We start from the raw sequence: 19999 nt of genomic DNA on the forward strand, positions 1-19999 counted from the left end.
TGCCCTTTCTGGTACAAATGTCAGAAGGAAGTGCTGGTGCCTTTTTTTTTTTTAGAAAGTAAGAGCAATATTACAATAGTCCCTGCCAAACTTTTCTTGAATCTTTATCATGTACCTGAGACTAGAAATGAGGAATTCATTGTAGACCTTAAATATTCTCACCTTAAAAAGATGGCAAATATGTGACATGAGGCAGGCGTTAGCTCACACGACTGCAGTAATCATTTGGGAACACATGTCACATCGGCGTGCTAAGCTTGCCCAGTGCTATGTGTCAGTTACCCCTCAGTACAGCTGGGGAAGAGTCACGGAGGCAGCCCCGCACCTTTACCGGTAGTCATGAAGCTTACAGCCCACAGAAAGCACTTGCTGCTTTAATGAAACGCCATTATCCAAAAACATTAGGAATGAATGTCACAAAGGGATACATGTAATAAGATGGAAAGGCAGAAAACAGCAGATCAGCTATGCTACCGTGGGAAGTCTCTGGTCTTGGATATGGGATTTCTGCTTCAAAACTGTCTCCCAGCCACTGTGCGACCCTGGGTCCATGTCAACCTCGCTGCAGTTGTTTATTTTTCTATAAGAAATGATGACATCCTTTTAGGATGACTTTGAAGGCTAAAAAGATATTTATTTTATGTGAACATGATAACTTGCTATGGAAGCATAAGGATGGTTTCTCAAGGTCCTAGAAAAGTGAAAAGAAAAATGAAAGCTATTTCCATGAACGTGGAGAACAAGCCACAGGGTGTCCACTACCGTGTCAGGGCTGAGTTGGGGTGCGGAAGGGAGTGAGGGGACGGAGGGCCACAGCCTGCATCTTCTGTGGCGCTTTGCTACACCTTAGCTCTATGGCCCTGACTCTTCTAAATGGGGGGAGGGGTGGCTATCGAAAATGGAAAATGAAGAGATGGTTTTTTATAATCTCTCAGTCACTGTCAGCTCCACAGTGCGGTGTTCCAGTTCCGTTAAAGTCTAACGTGAGCAAAAAGACTGACAGACAAGTCATAATTATCTGAACCAGCAAAGTAAGAACCGCACGGGACTTTCCTTCCCAGTTAAGGCAATCGTGGAAATTTGATACTGACCCGCGTTTCTAAGCCTAGAACTGTGGGCTGGTGTACGCAGCCCGGCCCACAGGCTCCCTCAGCCTCAGGATCTGGAAGAACTTAGTGGCTTGGCAGATGCGCACAGATGTACACAGCCCCCTGACGGAAACGTGCTGGGCCTGTGCAGGAAGCGGGGCGGGAGTGCAATTGACGCCGGAAGTTCCTCCGATCAAGAAGATGCGAAGAAGAGCTGCACGTGTCCCGCGGCTGTTTGCAGAGAATCACTCATGCGCCGTGATGAGTGGTCCTGCTTTATGACTCTCATACTTTTATATGTCATTACTGGGAAAACGCAGTTTTAAATACTGAAATAGCAGGGGTGTACCCAAATAAAAATACTGAGGCAGCGAATCCTTAGAAAATATAAACATCTTAGGATCCCAGATCTCAAACTTTTAAAGCCGCAAAATAGATGTCCCTCGTGCGGTCCCTTTGCCACCCAGACCCTAGCATCTCACTCCCAGGGCTGCGGTGCCACCGGCCTCCGATTTAGGCAGCGGTGGACGCGGCTGCCCTTTCCACGCTGGTACAGTGAGAAACCCTCCGGTTACGTTACAGCCTACATTTTACCCATAAAACTCACTCTGTTTCTAACACCTGATTCACCACTTTAAATGCTTTCAAAGTCGAACGGCTGCCATAGCTTAGCGTCCTGGAGTTCTGTGTTGTAGATGAACATTGTTGCCTCCACATGCGGGAAATACCTGCAGAGGAAAAGCAGCGTAATTCTGAAACAATACGGAAGTGAGCAAAGCTGTCAGAAGTAACGACGCTGTTGTAACACATAACACACGGCTGGCGCGCTTCTCCCAGAGTCAGTGAGCCGCTGCTCTGCTGCTGATGGGCCTGAGACTCAGGAATCAAGATAAAAATGAAGATGAAAACCCGTCCTCCAGAGGAACTCAAATGCTAGTGGAGAAGGTGACACATAAATTGATAATTTGAGAACGGAACACCCTATGTGCTCTTCACATCCGTATCTAAAACCTGTTATTGAAGTGCCAAGATAGGAAGCCGACTTTATTTCAGGGGAAATGTCACAGAAGACAGCATGTAGAGGAGGCCTCCGGGGTGGGCGGGCGTCTGCCCCGAGGGGCAGGGCAAGGACAGGAGTGGTCCCCGGGCCGGTACGGGGCCCGCAGCACACAGTGTGGGGTGACAGAGCTGAGCAGTGGGCTGGCGGAGACCCCGTTGACCAAGCCAGGGAGTTTGGATGAAATCCTGGAGGACTTAAATTTTCATTTACATTTTTTCACTAAAACCCTAGAGGGAAAATTATAATCTAGCAATTTAGTCATTAAGCAAAACTGTGGCCATGAGATCACATTACATGAGGCCACGCTACATGTAGTTACCGTGAGGTCGATTAGAATATTATATTGAGTATTTTCCAGAACGACATCGGGCGCTCAGTTTCATAATATGGACTCACAAGGCTGTAAAACACTTTAGAAGTGTTATTAGGCGAGTCCAGAATTTTCCCCACAAGCACCTTGGCCACAAGCGCTTTCGCCACGTGACTGACTGGCCACAAGGCAACTCTGCAGTGAAAGGTTAAAGAGCTGGCTGACCGTTTGTTTGACGGTTTGGTTTGGTTTCTCCATCGATGCAGCGCTCCCGTTCTCATATGACGTAAGTCGAAGCCCTCACGGTCCACACGGTGACAAGTGTATGTGGCGGCCTCAAAACAGTGGATGATAACAGTTATGCATGTCAACCGGAGAGAAAATACGGGGATGAGACTTACTGGAAGCGTGAAATGAGACAAGGAAAGACAAGTAAAGCCACACCGCACACACTCCACCAGAAAATGGCAGCACATCAGTTTGCAAATTCTTTGGTGATATGAAGGTGCAGATTGTCACACGGACATGTGACCGGTGACGGTGTACCCAGAGGACACAGCAGGGTAGAGGCCCTCAGGACACGACGCAGAGCTCAGTTACAAACACCATCCCGGTATGTGGAAACTGATACCTCTCTTAATGAAGAAAGAAATAATAGCAAAAAAAGAAAAAGTGCAATGCTGAGTGAGAAGATGAATCAAACCAAAAAAAGTATAAAATACTACGAAGGAAAGACCTGGAAGGCAGGTGCTTGGCTACAACCCACAAAATAAAATCAGTTATTAGCACAGTATCGCCATGAATCTACACACATTTTATATTATTCAAATATTTTGTATTTCACAATAAAGTCTTTTTAATTTTGTTATTCATTTCTTATTATGTCCTTTTAAAAGTACCTCTTTTAATTTTGGGTTATTTTATCTTTTATGGCAAAATTGCCTTACAGACAGTCAGTTATGCAGCGAAAATGTTTGCAGCAAAAACGCTAAGAGCAAAGATGCTTATGGCAAAAATACGTAGAGCCATTATCAGAAGAGGCAACAACTTTCCCTGCTAGACAATTACAACGACACCATACCACTGGGAGTAAAACCAAGTTAATAAACTTAAATATCTTCCCAAATTATAAAAAGATTAGGTATTAAGCAAGCTATTTCACCCACACTTAATAGAGTTAATCGATGTTCAACAAAGACGCTAAGGAAATTCAACGGAAGATGAAAACATCCTTAAGGACCGTCTGCGAGATCAAAGGATCGAGGTACGGGAGAGAGCGGCCCTCGCTCTCCACCTTCCCCCAGCCCGCAGGCTCATCCGAGACGCTGTGAAGGCGACACGGCTTCCCGGCCCCGTGACACGCCTCCCCCTTGAGTGTAGGTGGCCTGTGCCTTTGCTCCCAGCCTGCACAACAGAGCAGATGGGGTGGGACGTGGCTTCGTGCTGGAGTCTCTCCTCGCTGACCGAGAAAGCAGGGGGCCTTGCCGGGGGCACGGCAGGGCTCTAGGAGCTGAGGGTGGCTTCCGACCGGACTGTAGCTGCCAGAGGCTGAGGCTGTCGGTCCTTCGACGACAAAGGTCTAAAGCCTTCCACCGACCCGAGGGGGCCTGAAGCCTCAGATGAGAACACGGCCCCGGCCCTGAGAGACGCTGAGGGGAGAACCAGCTGGCCGTGCCCAGACGGCTGGAGCACAGAAAGTGCGAGATAATAAATGTGTGCTGTTTTCGCCAGCGCCGCCGGGCAGCAATGGACGCTAACTCAGTGGGTCGCAGACCTGAGTATAAGTAAAAACTGTAAATCTTCTAGAAGAAAACGAGAGTATCTTCACTGCCTTTGGGCTGGCAAAGAAAGCTGTCTTAGGCCACAGAAAACACTAACCATAAACTGGAAGTTGGAATTCATCAAAATGTAAAGCTTATGTTCATTAGAGGATACATTATAAATAGACAGACAATAGATTAGGGGGAAATAGTCACTATACGTACATCTGACATGTGATGGTATCCAGAATACACGTTTTTAAAATCCTACAACTCATCAATGATAATAATAATAGGCCTATAAACATATAATAAAGTGTTCAGTATCACTCATTATTTTTAAAATGCGAATTAAAACCACAATAAAAATACCATAATAGCTAAAATTTAAAACACTAACAAAGTCAAATGCAGCTGAAAATGTGGAACTCCCGGGGCCCTCCTGCAGTGCCGGTGGGGCTGTCAACGCGTGGCCACTTTGGAAGCTAACGGGCAGTTACTTTAAACTGAAGCCTGCACACCCATCACCCGAGGTTACACACCGCATGCCACTCAAGAATTTGTTACAAGAATCTTCATAATCCTGTTCACAATCACCCAAAACTGGAAACATCAGAAGTTCCCCGACTGAGAAATGGTTCGCCCCCGCTGCCCGCTCCGCCGCCCGAAGTTAGGAACCACGGCGCAGGTGTCAACCTGCACACGCCTCAAAATCGCCGAGCAGAGCCGAGGTCTCCGTGCACGAGAAGATCCGAGGAGACAAACCAGCCTCTGAGATGCTGTTCGAACGCTTTTCCCCCCGCAGTGTGGACAGGAGGGTGGGGTGCAGGGCGCTGTGTATCTGGAGGCCGAGCGTCACACAGGTGTGTGGACCTGCCCCCGCCCCGGTGAGCTGAGCCCCAAGCTCCGAGGGGTAATCACACCTCTCACAGAAAGAGAGGCGTCATCCTGCGTGATTCGCCACACACGCTTATGTTAACACTACTGTGGATAAACGTGCAAAACTTCGTCCTCTTTTACCTTCAATATTTCCTTTTTCTCTCTTATTTTTAAAGTGTTTATTTCATTTTGGTTAAAAATATCAAAATGTAGAAAAACATCTTCTTTCCCCTCCACACATGTAAAAAAATGGTCAGAAAGTTGGGTTAGAAGCAAAAATGACTGACTTCATTGTAATTTTCTACACTGTACAATACTTTAGACTTAAAAAATACATTGACTATAGAGTAAAAAGGCAGACATATTTTTCAGTGTTCACAGAAACTTTAATGTCTATAAAACCCTTTCAAATTGATAGTATTTTATGATTTCTAAAAACCGTGAGTATTGAGTAAATCATGTCATCGTATTTCCCCACGTGATTTGATATTTTCTGGGTTCAAACAAGCAAGTGTGACCTGTGTTTCATCAGAAATTGGTCTAAATTCAACGTTCCTCTTGACTTTTCCATTTCCTACAAACTAATGATGGCTTCTGAATATAACGTGCTTTCCTCACTGAAGTAATCTGCGTTTAAAGTATATTAATAAGTGATTTCGGATCATATCTGAAGTTAGAACTTTCTCTTTGTTGGTTTAACAGGTCAGTCCAACGTGTAACCTACTGGCCTTGGGCAGCATGAATTTCATGCAGGTAATTATGCCCGTGTTGTCACTGGCCAGGCTGGAGACGGAGCCTGGCAAACCCAGACCACTGAGCTCAAGAACAGCCCTGGGCTCAGATCCACGTGGATTCTTGCTATCGAATGATGGATGTGGGTCTTCCTAGCAAAATGGGTAGAAGTCAGGGGTTGAAACCCAGAGTCTGGACAGCTGAGCACTGGCGGTTGATCAGGAAGACAGTGCATCCGGCGGACAGCCGTGCGCCACCATCTAGGTAACTTAATAAGGAAGCTCTCAGACTAGGATCTGATGCCCAGCTGCAACAAAATGCTGATGTTCTGGAGAAAAATTCAAATGTCCAGCCTCTCGCATGGATCTACGGAAATAGCACCTCTGGGATAGGACACAAATATCCCGACATTTTTTTAGAAACACTCTAGGAGACTTTTATGCAAGTACATCTTATATACCATGACTTTCCAACCTGAGTACTTGTTGCTCAGCTAAAATAGATCCAGTACTTCTCCAGAACACATGAGCCATAAATCTATAGCAAAAAACAGACTTCAGTTGTCTACTGTTGGCGAGATGTACGTCGTTCACATTTGGGTCCTGGAATCAATTCTGCTACTAACAGTTCAGGCTGAAAATCCTCTGTCTTGCGCTGTGCAACACGACACCCTGTCCATGTGGCTGTTACAGCCTCGTCGACTCGGGTGGTTTCCAGCACAAACAATAATTCCCTCCTAGTTTTAGTGTTCAGTTTCCTTCCTCTTCTGTTGAAGAAATTCCGTCAGCAACCAGAAATCTTGAAGTCAATACCTTATTTGTTTCATCTTAAATAATCATCCTGACAGATTATGCCTACGTTACAGTGAAAGATCCATTTCTGGTACATTTTTTGGCCATCATAGAAAATTGCTTGAATATTAAAATAAACAATGCAGGGACTTCCCCAGTGGTCCAGTGGTAAAGAATCCGCCTTCCAATGCAGGGAACGTGGGTTCGATCCCTGGTCAGGGAACCAAGATCCCATATGCCGCGGGGCAACTAAGCCCATGCTCCACAACTACTGAGCTTGCACGCCTCAACTAGAGCCCGTGTGCCACAAACTACAAAGCCTACAAGCTCTGGAACCCACGCACCACAACTACAGAGCCCACGCACCCTGGAGCCTGCGCGCCACAACTAGAGAAGAGAAAACCCACACGCCACGACTAGAGAGAAGCCCGCGTGCCGCAAGAAAGGGTCGGCGCACCACAACCAGAGACCCCACGTGCTTCAGTGAAGACCCCGCGTGCCGCAACAAAGACCTGATGCAGCCAAAAATGAATAAAATAAATAAATTAATAATAAATTTTTAAAAAATAAAGTAAATAAAATAAGCAATGTGACAGTAGCAGGCTTCCTACTCCTCAAGTCTGTACTACATTTAAATTTATGATTTGGCTGTTGACTTCGCTAGAATCTGCGAACATTTTCCAGAAGGGAGATACTGTAGATTCTTTAGAAGTGAAATTAACTTTTATGATGTGGGCATGATGGGAAAGTCAGGAAGTGTCTGGGAATAAAATACTCTTCAGAACTAGAACACTGTATATGAAAACACATGTTTGAAAGCACTTGATGGCTAAAAAAGAGCATTAATGCCACATTAATAGAATATATATTGCCTCTCATAGAACGTAAACAAGCAACTTTTTTGAAATCCTGATTTAGAATTCACCTCTAGTCAGATGATCTAAGGTGGAGAACATACTGCTGGTCCCCGTGTCTCCATGAGTAACTGGTGGTCTCCCCTCTTGGTCCTGCCTCTTAAAGTCCTGTGCCTTTCAAAGTCCTGTGCCTTTCAAGCCTCTTTTCTCCTAGGAACCTTCCGGTCCTCGCTGGGGGCACTTAGGATTTCTCTCCCCTGTTCTTACACAGCTCATTGGGTGTGCAGGCAGGCACAGCGCTTCAGAAGGTGGGACCTGAAGCCAGTTCAATGGGAAGCAAACCTCAGCATATCCACTTGCCAACAGTAAGGATTGTTCTAGTATGTTAACTTCCTCATGCCTTCGTTTCGCTATCTGTAAGATGAGGATAATCAAGTACCCACTTTCTCTAGGATGTGGTGATTAAATAAATAAAGCACTTACAATAGTGATATTATATAGTACCTATCTAATAAATAAAAGGAAATGTTTAAATTGAACTCAAACCATTTTGTCTTTGGCTACAAATAAGAAATTAGGCTTGGGCATGTGGCCAAGAAGGGAAACTCTAAATGACATCCATTTTAGCCCAGTGCACAGGGAGGCTGGCAGCAACTTGACAGGAAAACACAAGTGGCTTCAGAGGCAAAATCAGAACTGAGAGTTGATGCCTCATGGGTTTGAATCCAGACAAAGGTGGGCTTAATACTGGCTCTGTCACTCCCTGGATATCAGACCTTGGTCAACTTACCCCTGTAATCCTCAGTGACCTATCCAGCACATACAGTAATCATTAAGATTGGTTTAAGATTGGTATATTATATATAATTATATATGTATATATAAGGTATGGGGAATAAACAATATATATACATAGATACAAAAAATACCACACACACATGTGCACCTGCACACAGAATTCAACACTATAGCAATCCTCTTAGTGGAGAAGAAGGCTATTCTAGAACCACAGAGATCATATAATTCAACAACCCAGTTTTAGAGGTAAGAAAATCAAGGCTCAAGAGGTTTGGTGAGGAACTGCACGGCAAATACATTAGATTTTACTGTTATTGTTTAAATCTGTTAAAGAGATAATGTTTGAACAAAATTAATAATGACATAATGTGAATTTATAGCATATGGAAAAATAAAATACCCCCTAATCATAGCTTAAAGACCTGGCGAGGAGAAATGGAGGTGAACTTCTACTTACCTGTAAGGTTCTTACTGTAGACAGGGCGGGGTCATATCACTTGGAGGTGGGCTGGCGTAAGTTAAAGTATACACTGTAAAATGAATAAAACAAGGTGTTACACCTAGAATCCAGAAAAAAACGTTATAAAATAGAAATACAAAAAATATCCAATTGAGCCAAAAGAAGGCAAGAAAAAAAACAAATAAAAAGATGGACAAATGGAAAACAAATAGGCAAAGTGAGAGTCTTAAACACAATCATATCAATAACCACATTAGGTGTAAATGGTCTAAAGATACCAATTAAAAGCCAGAGATCATCAGATTGGATAAAAGAGTAAGACAAACTGAATACCACCTGTAAGAAATACACTTCCAATATAAAGACCCAAGGAGGTCGAAGACAAAAATTTTTTAAGATATACTAGCCTAATGCTTATCCAAAGAAAGCTGGAGTGGTCATATCAATATAAAGTATATTTCAAAACAAATAAAGAAAGAACACCATTTCATAACAGTAAAGGGATCCAATCATCAAAATGACATAACAATCCTAAACTTAATAGAGGAGCTTCAAAATACATGAAGCAAAAACTGACAGAATTACAAGGAAAAGAGATCCTCTTCGTGGAGGGTCCTTAGTGGAGGGTCTTTTACCCAGGATTAGAGTCAGAGTTTTCAGTACCACTCTCAGTGTTGACAGAACACACAGACAATTATTCTGGATACAGAAGAGTCAAAGAACACCGTTAGCCCACTTGTCTTAACTGATACTTACAGAAGACTCCACCACCAACAGCAGAATACACATTCTTTTCAAGTGAACACAGAACGTGAATCAATGTTCAATAAATTCAGATCATGCAAAAAAGGTACCAAATGGAGTTAAATCAGAAATCAATAAAAGAAAGATCTTGGGAAGGCCCCCAAATATGCGGAAACAGAAGAGCACACTTTTAGATAATCCATGAACCAATGAAAAAACCGAAAGGGAAGTTAGGAGGTCTTCTGGACTAAATGAACAAGAAAAGATAACGTATCAAAATTGGGGGGATGCTGCTAAAGAGCAGTGCACGGAGGGGAATTTAGGGGGCGGAACACCTACGCCAGGACCCTTCGGATCAGAGAGCGGACTGAGCCCAGGGCAGCAGGCAGACGGCAGGAGCAGCCAGCAGGAATCAGGAGTCTGGTCTCGCCCTCACACATCATGGCCCACGGGGTCGCACGGTCCCCGGGAAGCATGGCCATGATTATAGGGGAGCGGGGAGGGGCGGGGGGCAGGAGGCGCTCGACGGGGTCTGCTGCAGAACGGAAGTCCAGACGTGGGGAAGGTGGGGAAGGAGTGTCTGTACAACCTGCCGGAAGTGACGTGGGGAGCAGAGAGGAGGAGGGGAGGAGAAATCACAAGTAGATTGATAGTCTGTTGGATTATGTCTGATGGCAAGTGAACGAGGTGGGGGTGGAGATCAAGGACCCGGGCTCCCGGGTGGGTGGCAGTCGGACAGTCAAACAAGGAAGGACCCGCCCAGGCGCCAGGGCCTGGGACAAAACACCTGGTCTGGAGTCAGAGCGTGGAGCTGGAAACGCCGAGGGCTTCCGGCGGGAAGGCCCAGCAGCAAATGGAATCTGGGTCTAAAGGGGATAAGAGGCCCAGAGACAGGAGTCTAAGGCGAGGGAAATGACAAAGCACCCAGAGGCAGCAAAGTGAGAAAGAAGAGAACGTACAGCCACCCGGAGAGAACCTGCACCAAGAAGACGGGGTTCACCCGGGGCCACCCTACCCCCAGCACCCCAGCAAGCAGCACCCCCGGGACCCCCATGCCACGGCCAGGGGTTTGGCTTGATCTCCTTGGCCGGGGGATTAATCTCCTCCTTAGGGGAGGTCTGCTGGCGACCTCCTGCAATTCTAAGAGCATCCAGGGAGGAGAATCACTGACTCAGAGAGGAGAAGGAGTCAATTTTAAAGAAAGAAAAAGCCAGAAGGTGACGCAGGGAGCAGCTGCGGTGGCCATGGGTCTGACAGGAGCAACTATTTCTGATGAAAAGCGATGCCGCTGCTTCAGAGTTTCAACTGCACCAAATCAGACTAAAGGGGCTTCAGTTTCAAAAGGGTGCGTCTGCTGACATCCGTCCATCTCTAACCAACCACAGGCTGCTTTCTACTGAAAATGTCAAGCAGATTTTTTCCTAACTGTTGCCGTCAAGAACAAAAGGAGTCTGCAAGGATCTGTTTCTTCACAAGAGACAAAAAGGTAGGAGAACTGGCTCAAGTAGGTAGACGTGGTAGCCGAAGTCTTTTTCCTGTCAACATGATTTTTAAGGACTAAGGTTAATTAAAATGTAAAATTTAAATCCAAACCATGAGGATAAGGAAATCTATTTTCCAAGTTCACAGGCTGGCTTAACTTGGTGATCCTGGGGGGCAGGAGGGTGGGAGGAAGGTTTAAACGGGATAATCAGCATTTCTCGAGCTCTTTCCTCAGAAGAGCCAGGCCGGTACCAAAACTGGACCTGCGTGACATTTAGCCTCCACGGCCGGAGGGCAGCGTCGCTCGTAAGGGCTGTGCTTTCACTCCCAGGAGGCCCTTCCTTTCATCACTGCAGGGGACCCTTTGTGGGCGATCCACTCTGCCTCGTCCTGGGAAACCTGCGGGCTCCACGGCAGGCACCCGACACCTAAATACAAGCGGCGGCCCCTCCGCCGGGCTCTGGCCACGCTGCGCAGCGTAGACGGGGAACGGCGTCGGACGCGGCCAGACGGCTACACACCTGCGCTCCTGTCTGACTCCAGCACAGAGGGCTCGGCTGGAACCCACCTGTCCTGGGCGTGGCCCTGACCAGACTCTCCTAGCTTCTGGAAAGTTCCCCCGGCCCCTGCTTCCCAGCCCGTGGACACCCTGGCTTCTGCCTGTTTCCTACCCTGGCTCTGGTGCTGCCACCAGTTCTGTGAGCTCTTGAAATACTTCCGGTAAATGAACAGATCACCCCAGGGGCACTGAGGTCAGTGCCAAGGCCACTGCTCGCAGCCGAGGCTGCAGACGCCGAGATGCGGACGGGCTGAAGGACACACACTGTTGGCGCCCACGGAGGGGCTCGGGTCCACTCGTGTCACACACAGAGTCCCCGCTCCCGCCTACCACTTCCCCAAATGGGTGCGTTTGAAAACCTGCTGACAAAAGTCAGACGTGTGAATGCGTTTGAAAACCTGCTGACAAAAGTCAGACGTGTGAATGCATGGTCTTCCGTTGAAATCCAAGCGCAAAAAACAACCGAAGGTGAGCCATCGTCTCAGACGCTCCCTTGGCTGAAGGCACAGTCCAGGAGAGCTGCTCCAGTTCGAGAAATTACAGCCAAGGTCACGCGGCCTCAGCGGGCTTCACGTGACCTCTGAGGCTTTGGAAGACCGCAGGTCTGCGAGACGGCCCCTCATGTTGCTTGAACGGCACTGCATTTGTCCTGACACTCTTTGCCTGTCGGCAGCTAAGAACTGGCAGAGAAATGCGGCACTCCCTTCCCAACGAGCTGTTAATTCTGTTTCATGTGTTTCTGCCTGGACTTTAAGGCCGATTCCTAAATGCAGAGCCTAACTTTCTTTGGTAAAATTTTAAACCAAAATGAAACTTTATCCTGAATCAATCATCAGAAGACTGAATTTCAATATTAGTTCTCCACAATATTCAAAATTATCAACACCTCAGGCAATTGACACCCTATTCCAAATTAGACAGAACACTGTCCACCCTGATCTATTACTTGTGTCATATTTTAAGGGGATCATTAAGTCCCATCTACCAAAAATACCTTCCCCAGATATTAAACATCTATGATATATGCAATGACTTCCCCCACCACCTGGGGGAAGCTGCTCCCCCACCAACCTGGCTCCTTTCCCCACGTCACACACCTGCGGCTCAGGTTACCTGTCAGGGAGGGTCCCCCAAGGGGCTCAGGCTCAGAGTGTCTGACCTGCGTTGAACCCACTTGCTTCTTTCTTTGTAAGACTACAAAATTCTCAAGTGTCAGGACCTTGCTGGGTCATTCACTCACGCGCCCCTGAACTTGGAACAGTGCCAGGTACCAGTGGTTGCCAATAGGTACGATACAACTAAAGGGATTCATTCGCAGGTAGGTTACTATATGTGCGCACACACGTGCAGGCGTATGCATCTGTATATACACACACGTACGTATACACAGAGGCGCACGTGCATATGTACCCATAAAGCCTACACATACGTACACGTGCATGTGTGCGTGTGTGCAGGCATGTTACGTGGATATACACATGTGTACCCACACACTGGCTTTAAGGCGGGAGTTGTTGAAACAAACACGGACAGACTAAACCACCCTGGGTTATTTCGACTGAATTTTTTACAGCGAGAAAGGAGAAGCACTTGGAAAACCAGATCTTGACAAAACTAACTTAATCTCCTCAAAGTTTCATGTAAAATCCACTATTACTCATTATTTTTGTCAGAGCTATAAAAACAGGGAGCCTTTAAAAGAAATAAGCCACTTCTTAAGGTGCATCTCCTCGAAAGGACGCTGCAGGGTAAGTCGTGCGGGGAGAGGCTCCCGGCGCCCGGCCCCGGTCTCTGCGGGTCCGCCGGCTTTTCCTGTCCTCCTCCCGAGGCGACCGGCGGGCTCTGCTCGGAATCGAGCCGCGCCCAAGCCGCCACTGGAGAAAGCAGCGCATGGCCCGACCGGGGCGCAAGGAGAGCTCTGCTCCGCTCGGGCCGGGACGAGCCCCACGGGCACGCGCGGGACAGGCGCGCCGAGCACTGGGAGCCGGCGCCTGCCGCCCAGGGACGGAGGTGCGCGTCGTAGCGACCCCGCCGGTGGAAGTGACACCAGATCCAGGCCGAGCCGGCCCCGGCCGAGTGGGGCGAGACACAGGAGCCCGGCTTCCCACGTAGGACACCCAGCCGCCTTCATCTAAGAGAGGAGCTCACCAAGACCACACCCATGGCCCAGGCCACGGGGTCCCTCCTGGCCGAGGCGAGGCCCCCGACGGCTCAGCTCGGCGCTAAGAAGGGGGTGGCGTCCCAGCCTGGTTAAATACTGCGCCACGGACCAAGGAGTTTAATGTGAACGAACCGTGTTCGGGAAAAAAGGCAATTTAGAAGAGCAAAAAATGTATTTAAAATGCCAAAAAGTAAACCGTTCACGGGGTGTTAAAGGGACTGTGCTTGACCCCTGCTGAGGTTCCAGCAGAAACAGACTCACAGGCGCTTTTACGTCAGGGCCGCGGAGCAGCTGAGGCAGGAGACCCCCCCCCCAGTGCCCCGCGGGCAAACAGAAAGGCGCCTCCGCACCACGCAAACGGGCCCCTTAAACCGCCCGCGCCAGCCCTCGGGGCTCCGCGTCTGCAAGGCGTTTCTGAGCGCCAACTGTATGCCAGCCAGGTGCGGCTCTGTCCTCGAGGAGGTCGGAGTCTCGGGAGCTCACGGGGAGGGTGAATCACACACGCCGCCCCCCGGCACGGGGAGCTTTAAGGAGACACGGCCGCTGGGCAAAGGGAGGCCCCGATTCCAACCAGACAGGCCGGGGCGGCCTCGTGCGGCGGCGATGGGGCCAGTCTCGACACAGAAGCAGGAGTTTGCCGCTGGTCCAGGCCGTGGAGGCAGGTGGTGGGAGGTGCAGTCTGGCCGTCCGCCAAGACCTCCCGGGGGAGTGCTGTAGACGCGGAGGATGTGAGCTCATCTGTGTTCTAGAAACAGCTCCCCGAGGCCGGACGGGAAGAAGCCGGCGTGAGGACCCTCACCCAGCGGCCTTCCGCCAGGGTTCAGAGCGTGAGCTCTGTGGCCAGCCGGTGCCTGAGGTCACACTCACGGCCCACAGGTCTCGGGACTTGCCAGTGCCAGGGTCTCAGCCGCCTCGTCTGTGAACTAGCATTCCTGTGAGCACACCAAGCCGGGACACGTGGCGCTCGGGAACCCTCCGTGAGCACTACTTATCAGCATCTGCGCCCGAGAGGACAGGGAAACATCCGGGGTTTGCCCTTCTTCTGTCCTGGTCAGTGCCCCTGGGGCCTCTGAAACTCTCCCGGGCTTGGTGCATCTCACAGCAGCGCCCACGCCGCAAGACAACGGCCTGAGCCCAGCAATCCGGGCCCCGTCGGATGCCCGGCCCGAGACCAGAGGGTCCACAGCCACACCTGAGGAGACCAGGCGGGGATAAGACAAGAGCAGAGTGGCAGGAGTCGGCCTGAAAAGTTGATTCCAACTCAGAAGCAGCTGGGACCTGGAGGAATTTCAAGCCAGACGTTGAAATGGTGGTGTGTGTTTTAGCAGCAGGGCGGCTGGGGAGAGCCCGGTGCAGACGGGCTGCTTGGAGTGGCAGGAGATGGCAGCTGGGACAGGAGGGCTGACAGAGGGCTGGACCGCACACCCCTGTACCTCCCTTCTGAGGGTCTGCACTCACGGCGGTAACACACGTCGGCCCTCTTCTGGGATTTTAAATACGAGTCAGTCTGGGAACAGACAGAGGCCTGGGGAGACCCAGGGACCAGCCCAGACCCTCCAATCCATGGGAAGTCGAACGAGTTAAGTCAACCTGCTTCTCTATTTTACGTACCTTCAAAGTCCCCGTAAAATCAAGTTCCGTCTAACTACAGGAAGGACGTGGGATTCCAGACAAACGCAGCCTTCTCTCCTCTTCCAGACAGAATAAATGTCCCAGTCCTCATTGTTCTGCGGCGCCCTTACGATGCTTAAAGAGTCAGCTTTGTACAAATGTTATTCACGCCCACATCTACCACCTTCTAGGTGGCAATTTCTTTGAAAGCAGAAATCATTTCTAATTTAGCTTCTGACCTTCTACTGCAGGAAGCAAAATTCTGTGCATTTCTCCTTAGACTCATGGGAGCAAATTGTGTGAAATTAGTTGCACCTGAAGATTAAAAGTTTTCTAAGGCAATGTCCACCAGCCTTCATAAATTTGTATTTTAAAAATGGCTTCCATTTAATGACTTTAGCATATGCTAAGAAATTCACATGCATTATCTTATTTAATCCTTATAACAGAGAAAAGTATTCTATGCAAAAGGTTAAAATATCTTCTTTTATGAAATGGAAACAGAGAGGAAGATGTCAGACAAGACAGCATCACATTACTTTTCAAAATGAAATAACTTCTCTGAAAATATGAGAAAAACTGGTTACCTAAGTTTAAAAGAATTGTCTTTACCATTATTTTAAAGCCAGGGCTTTATTTTTATGTTATAAGTAAAAGAGCATCTAAAACTCCAAAATTATATTTTTCATTTTTAACTTAAACAGCTGAAACAAATTTGGGAACCAAATTGAAAAAAAATCTCACACTAAGCTCTAATATGCCAAGTTTCAATGAAGTCTTTACGACTCTGTGATAAACTCCAGAAAGAAAGAAAGATTAGAACATGCAAAAAAATAAATAAATAAAAATTTATAGTGGAAATGCTGACAAGCCATTTTCCACACACAAAAAATGATGACGGTGATGATGATGATGATGATGGTAGATCTGAAACGACCCCCTTTAATAAGAGTCACGTACAATAAATTCAAAAGTTAGATGAGCAAAGCAATCTTTTTCTAATACTGTAACTCATAATACTTTAGAGACAGCAAGTGTCCGAAAGCATGGAAAGAAGTATGTTTTAAATGTAACACAGCATTAAAGGAATATCACACGTGAGATTCATATTTATCTTCCTGACTGAAACATTTTAACTGAAGAATGGCAATATTTGGTAAATTTAGTCAATTCTTATTGCATTATATTAACTGAAGACTCTAAGAAACTCTGCAAAAACTGATCAAATATACAACCTAGGTAACATTTCAAGAGAGACACTGGATGTTAGAAATATGTATCTTTAAGATAAATATTATGTACTCCATTTTGAGAATAGTACATTTAACATCCTAAATGCTATTCGTCAAACTGTAAACCCTAGAGTCTGTGTGCAGACCCGTCTTTTCAAGAAACCCATTGCCCTCAGCACGTACATCTCATTTCCTGTAAGGGACTGTATCCTTTGCTTTCTGTTGGTTAACAGTCAGTTGTGACTCAGGTCAGCAGATTCCAGGGCCGGACAGCCATTCCAGGCACAAGGACCCGCGTCTGGAGGTGAATGCCAAGAACAGCCTGCCCACCGGTTACAAAAGCTCACAGATGATCAGACTGTTGCCTGCCTTATTACACAGAAACTGAAAGTAAACCTGGAATAACACATTGAAACTGGATAAGAGAGTCCTTTTAAGCGATATGGTAAGACTTCACTGAAATAAAGAGGATACCCTTGAATCATAATGCAGATTTCAGAAGGCATGATACATTAAACCCTTAATTTAGAAAGCCATCCCAAATGTATCAAAAATCAAAATTGTCGCTGTAGTCCTACAAACAAAAGTTTTGCTCACAAGTCTCTTAGTTGTTCTTTTGGGTAACAAAGTGTCTTCTGAACTGAACTGTGAGGCAATGAATTCACTGAAGTGGCGACCTCCTCAATTCCCCAGTTTTCAACCCTCAGCTGTGAGTATTTTTAAACAAGTCTTCTGTCGAGACAGACTAGCTACATCCTCCAGAGAGAACCTGCAGATTCACAAAGGCTGCTTCGCATTCCTGCAGAATCTCCATGGCTGTCACCCGGTCCACCTAGCGCTTGAAACACCCAAACGCCCCACCACATTTTAAGTGAAAATGGATTACCAGTAAAATCAAAAACTGGGCCCATAAACTAATCAAAGACAAAAGTGTAAACATTAGCATTCAATACAGTATTAAAATGTCTTCTAACGTCAAACATCAAGGCTCATACCTTTGCATCTGCTAAACACTTTAAGCAAAGTTGACAAAGGCTGTGCACTGTCAAAAACTCCCTCGCTTTACTTTGACAAATTTGGTGGGCGGGGCGAGAACGGGCTCCCGCTGTGATGGCGGCACTGCAGCCGCGCTGAGGTTGAAACCTCCAGGGTCCTGCTCCACCCGGCAGCAACCACGAGGCCTGTGACTCGGTTGGGAACTCCTTCCAACCAGAGACGCACAGATGGATGAGATTAGGTACGATTCTGAGGCCCCACAGGAGAGGCCTGACCACAGCCCCTCCCCTAGCTGATCCAGGGCAACCGGCCGCAGCCAGGGGGCGCACTGCTCAAACGGTGGGGAGACCTGGGCGGTATGGGTTTCCAGGTCGGAGACCAAGAGTCTACTTAGAGGGAAGTGAGGCTGCAGATGTCAGACACCCCAAATCACAGGTGGAACGGCCGTCGAGCACGTAGGTACTGAGCTGGAAGACAGGTCTGAGCCAGAGGTTAGACGGCGAGGCCGTGGGAGGGAGAGACCCCCCACACAGGCTGCACACGTGAAGAACAAGCCCTCGACACAGCACGTGGTGGGTAAACTTCATCAACGTGGCATAGGAGGGACAATGTACCAACGACCCAACCTTCAATGTTTAGCCCAGAGCACTGTCTTAAAAAGTATATGTGGGAGGGCTTCCCTGATGGCACAGTGGTTAAGAACCCACCTGCCAATGTAGGGGACATGGGTTCGAGCCCAGGTCTGGGACGATCCCACATGCCACGGAGCAATGAAGCCCATGGGCCAGAACTACTGAGCCTGTGCTCTAGAGCCCACAAGCCACAACTACTGAGCCCATGTGCCACAACTACTGAAGCCCGCGTGCCTAGAGCCCGCACTCCAAAACAAGAGAAGCCACTGCAGTGAGAGGCCCGCACACAGCAATGAAGAGTAGCTCCCGCTTGCCGCAACTAGAGAAAGCCCTAGCACAGCAACAAAGACCCAACACAACCAAAAATAAATAAATAAAATAAAATAATTTTTTTTAAAAAGTATATGTGGCAGAAAAGTATAGAGTAGAAAGAGTACTAGATTCAATAATAAACCCAATGCTAACACCAAAATATGCAGAAATCTTCACTCAAGGCCAGAATAATCAGAATGACACATTTCTGCTAGGTGTTTTTTATTTGGTTGGTTTGGGGTTTTCTTTTAGCAAAAGGTTCAAGCATCAAAATGTCACATTTCTAACCAAAATATACTAGAACCTGTAACACCTTGTATCAGTCCTTCTGAAATTTCAAAGTGTAACACTTTTCAAAAGAATGTGACTTAGACCTTTGAATAAATTAAAAGTTTATAAAATGAGTTTCTGAAGCTCAGAGCTTTGCTTCTAAATAAATTAAAATCAGTGCTCTTTAAAATGATGATGTTAGCCACAAAAGCTCAAAACTTAAAGTTTTGAAATCAATTTCCTATTCAACAGCAACTGCTATAATTTTTGCCGTTTTCCACATGAGATGGGGTAAACTGTTCATCACAGGATGCACATACTAAGTAAAGAAGTTTACTTTTTTTTTTGGGGGGGTGGTATGTGGGCCTCTCCACCATCATGGCCTCTCCCGTTGTGGAGCACAGGCTCCTGACACGCAGGCTCAGCAGCCATGGCTCACGGGCCCAGCCGCTCCGTGGCACGTGGGATCTTCCCAGACCGGGGCACGAACCCGTGTCCCCTGCATCGGCAGGCAGACTCTCAACCACTGTGCCACCAGGGAAGCCCTCAGTTTACTTTTTAAATGTACTAAATTACTATGTTATTTAATAGACCAGAAGCATCAGGTTATATCACCCTACTAGATGTCATATGCTCTGTTGCCTCCAGTTTTATTTTTCCTTTGAGGCTTTCTTCACTACTGAGATGAAGCCATTACACAAAGGGCTATGACCTCCCCGAGTTCCCGGCGCTCAGCCCAAGCCTGGAGCCTGGACCCTCAGCACATGCTTTTGCTGGAAGGGCAGTGGTAAGGATGTGACGGGAGGACAGCAGGAGAAAGGATACAGGAATAAAAAGCATTCACTGCTGATGAGCTAGTAATCCTGCTGCTGCATCTGTCATGGGGAGCCTGAAAACAGGTGTGCACCTGCTCTTCTGTTTATATCTGGAACAGAATGAAATACGATCCATCATTTTGTTTCCCTTTCACTACAACTAAAGATTCTACCTTTAAAAAACTTGAAAATAGGCAAAAAGAGTTTTCATGCCACTTAATAATCATATTTTACTAACACTAAAGGAATAAGCAAGTCGACTACCTAAATTATCCTTCAGGTAACTCTAGTTTTTCCTTTAGTAAAACTTCATGAAAAAATATTAGTTTAATATATAGCCAAGTGGAATTCATCCCTATCTATGAGAAAACAAATTTTTCTCCGAATTCTAAAACAATTTTGTATACTTCAGGAGACATCCAGCGGGTTATAAGTTATCTCTATTTCCATTTA

At 47.2% G+C, this 19999-nt stretch overlaps 1 long non-coding RNA gene across 1 annotated transcript in view; it reads right to left on the reverse strand.

Annotated features, from left to right (window-relative positions):
* LOC131767925 (uncharacterized) overlaps positions 1-19999 on the reverse strand; it is a 107692-nt gene that overhangs the window by 76514 nt on the left and 11179 nt on the right. Inside the window, exon 2 of the long non-coding RNA XR_010836134.1 lies at positions 8730-8802. This is a non-coding gene — a long non-coding RNA (uncharacterized lncRNA). The remainder of the gene's footprint in view (positions 1-8729; positions 8803-19999) is intronic.

The sequence above is a fragment of the Kogia breviceps genome, chromosome 13, assembly GCF_026419965.1.
Source record: "Kogia breviceps isolate mKogBre1 chromosome 13, mKogBre1 haplotype 1, whole genome shotgun sequence".
Classification (NCBI taxonomy): Eukaryota; Metazoa; Chordata; class Mammalia; order Artiodactyla; family Physeteridae; genus Kogia; species Kogia breviceps.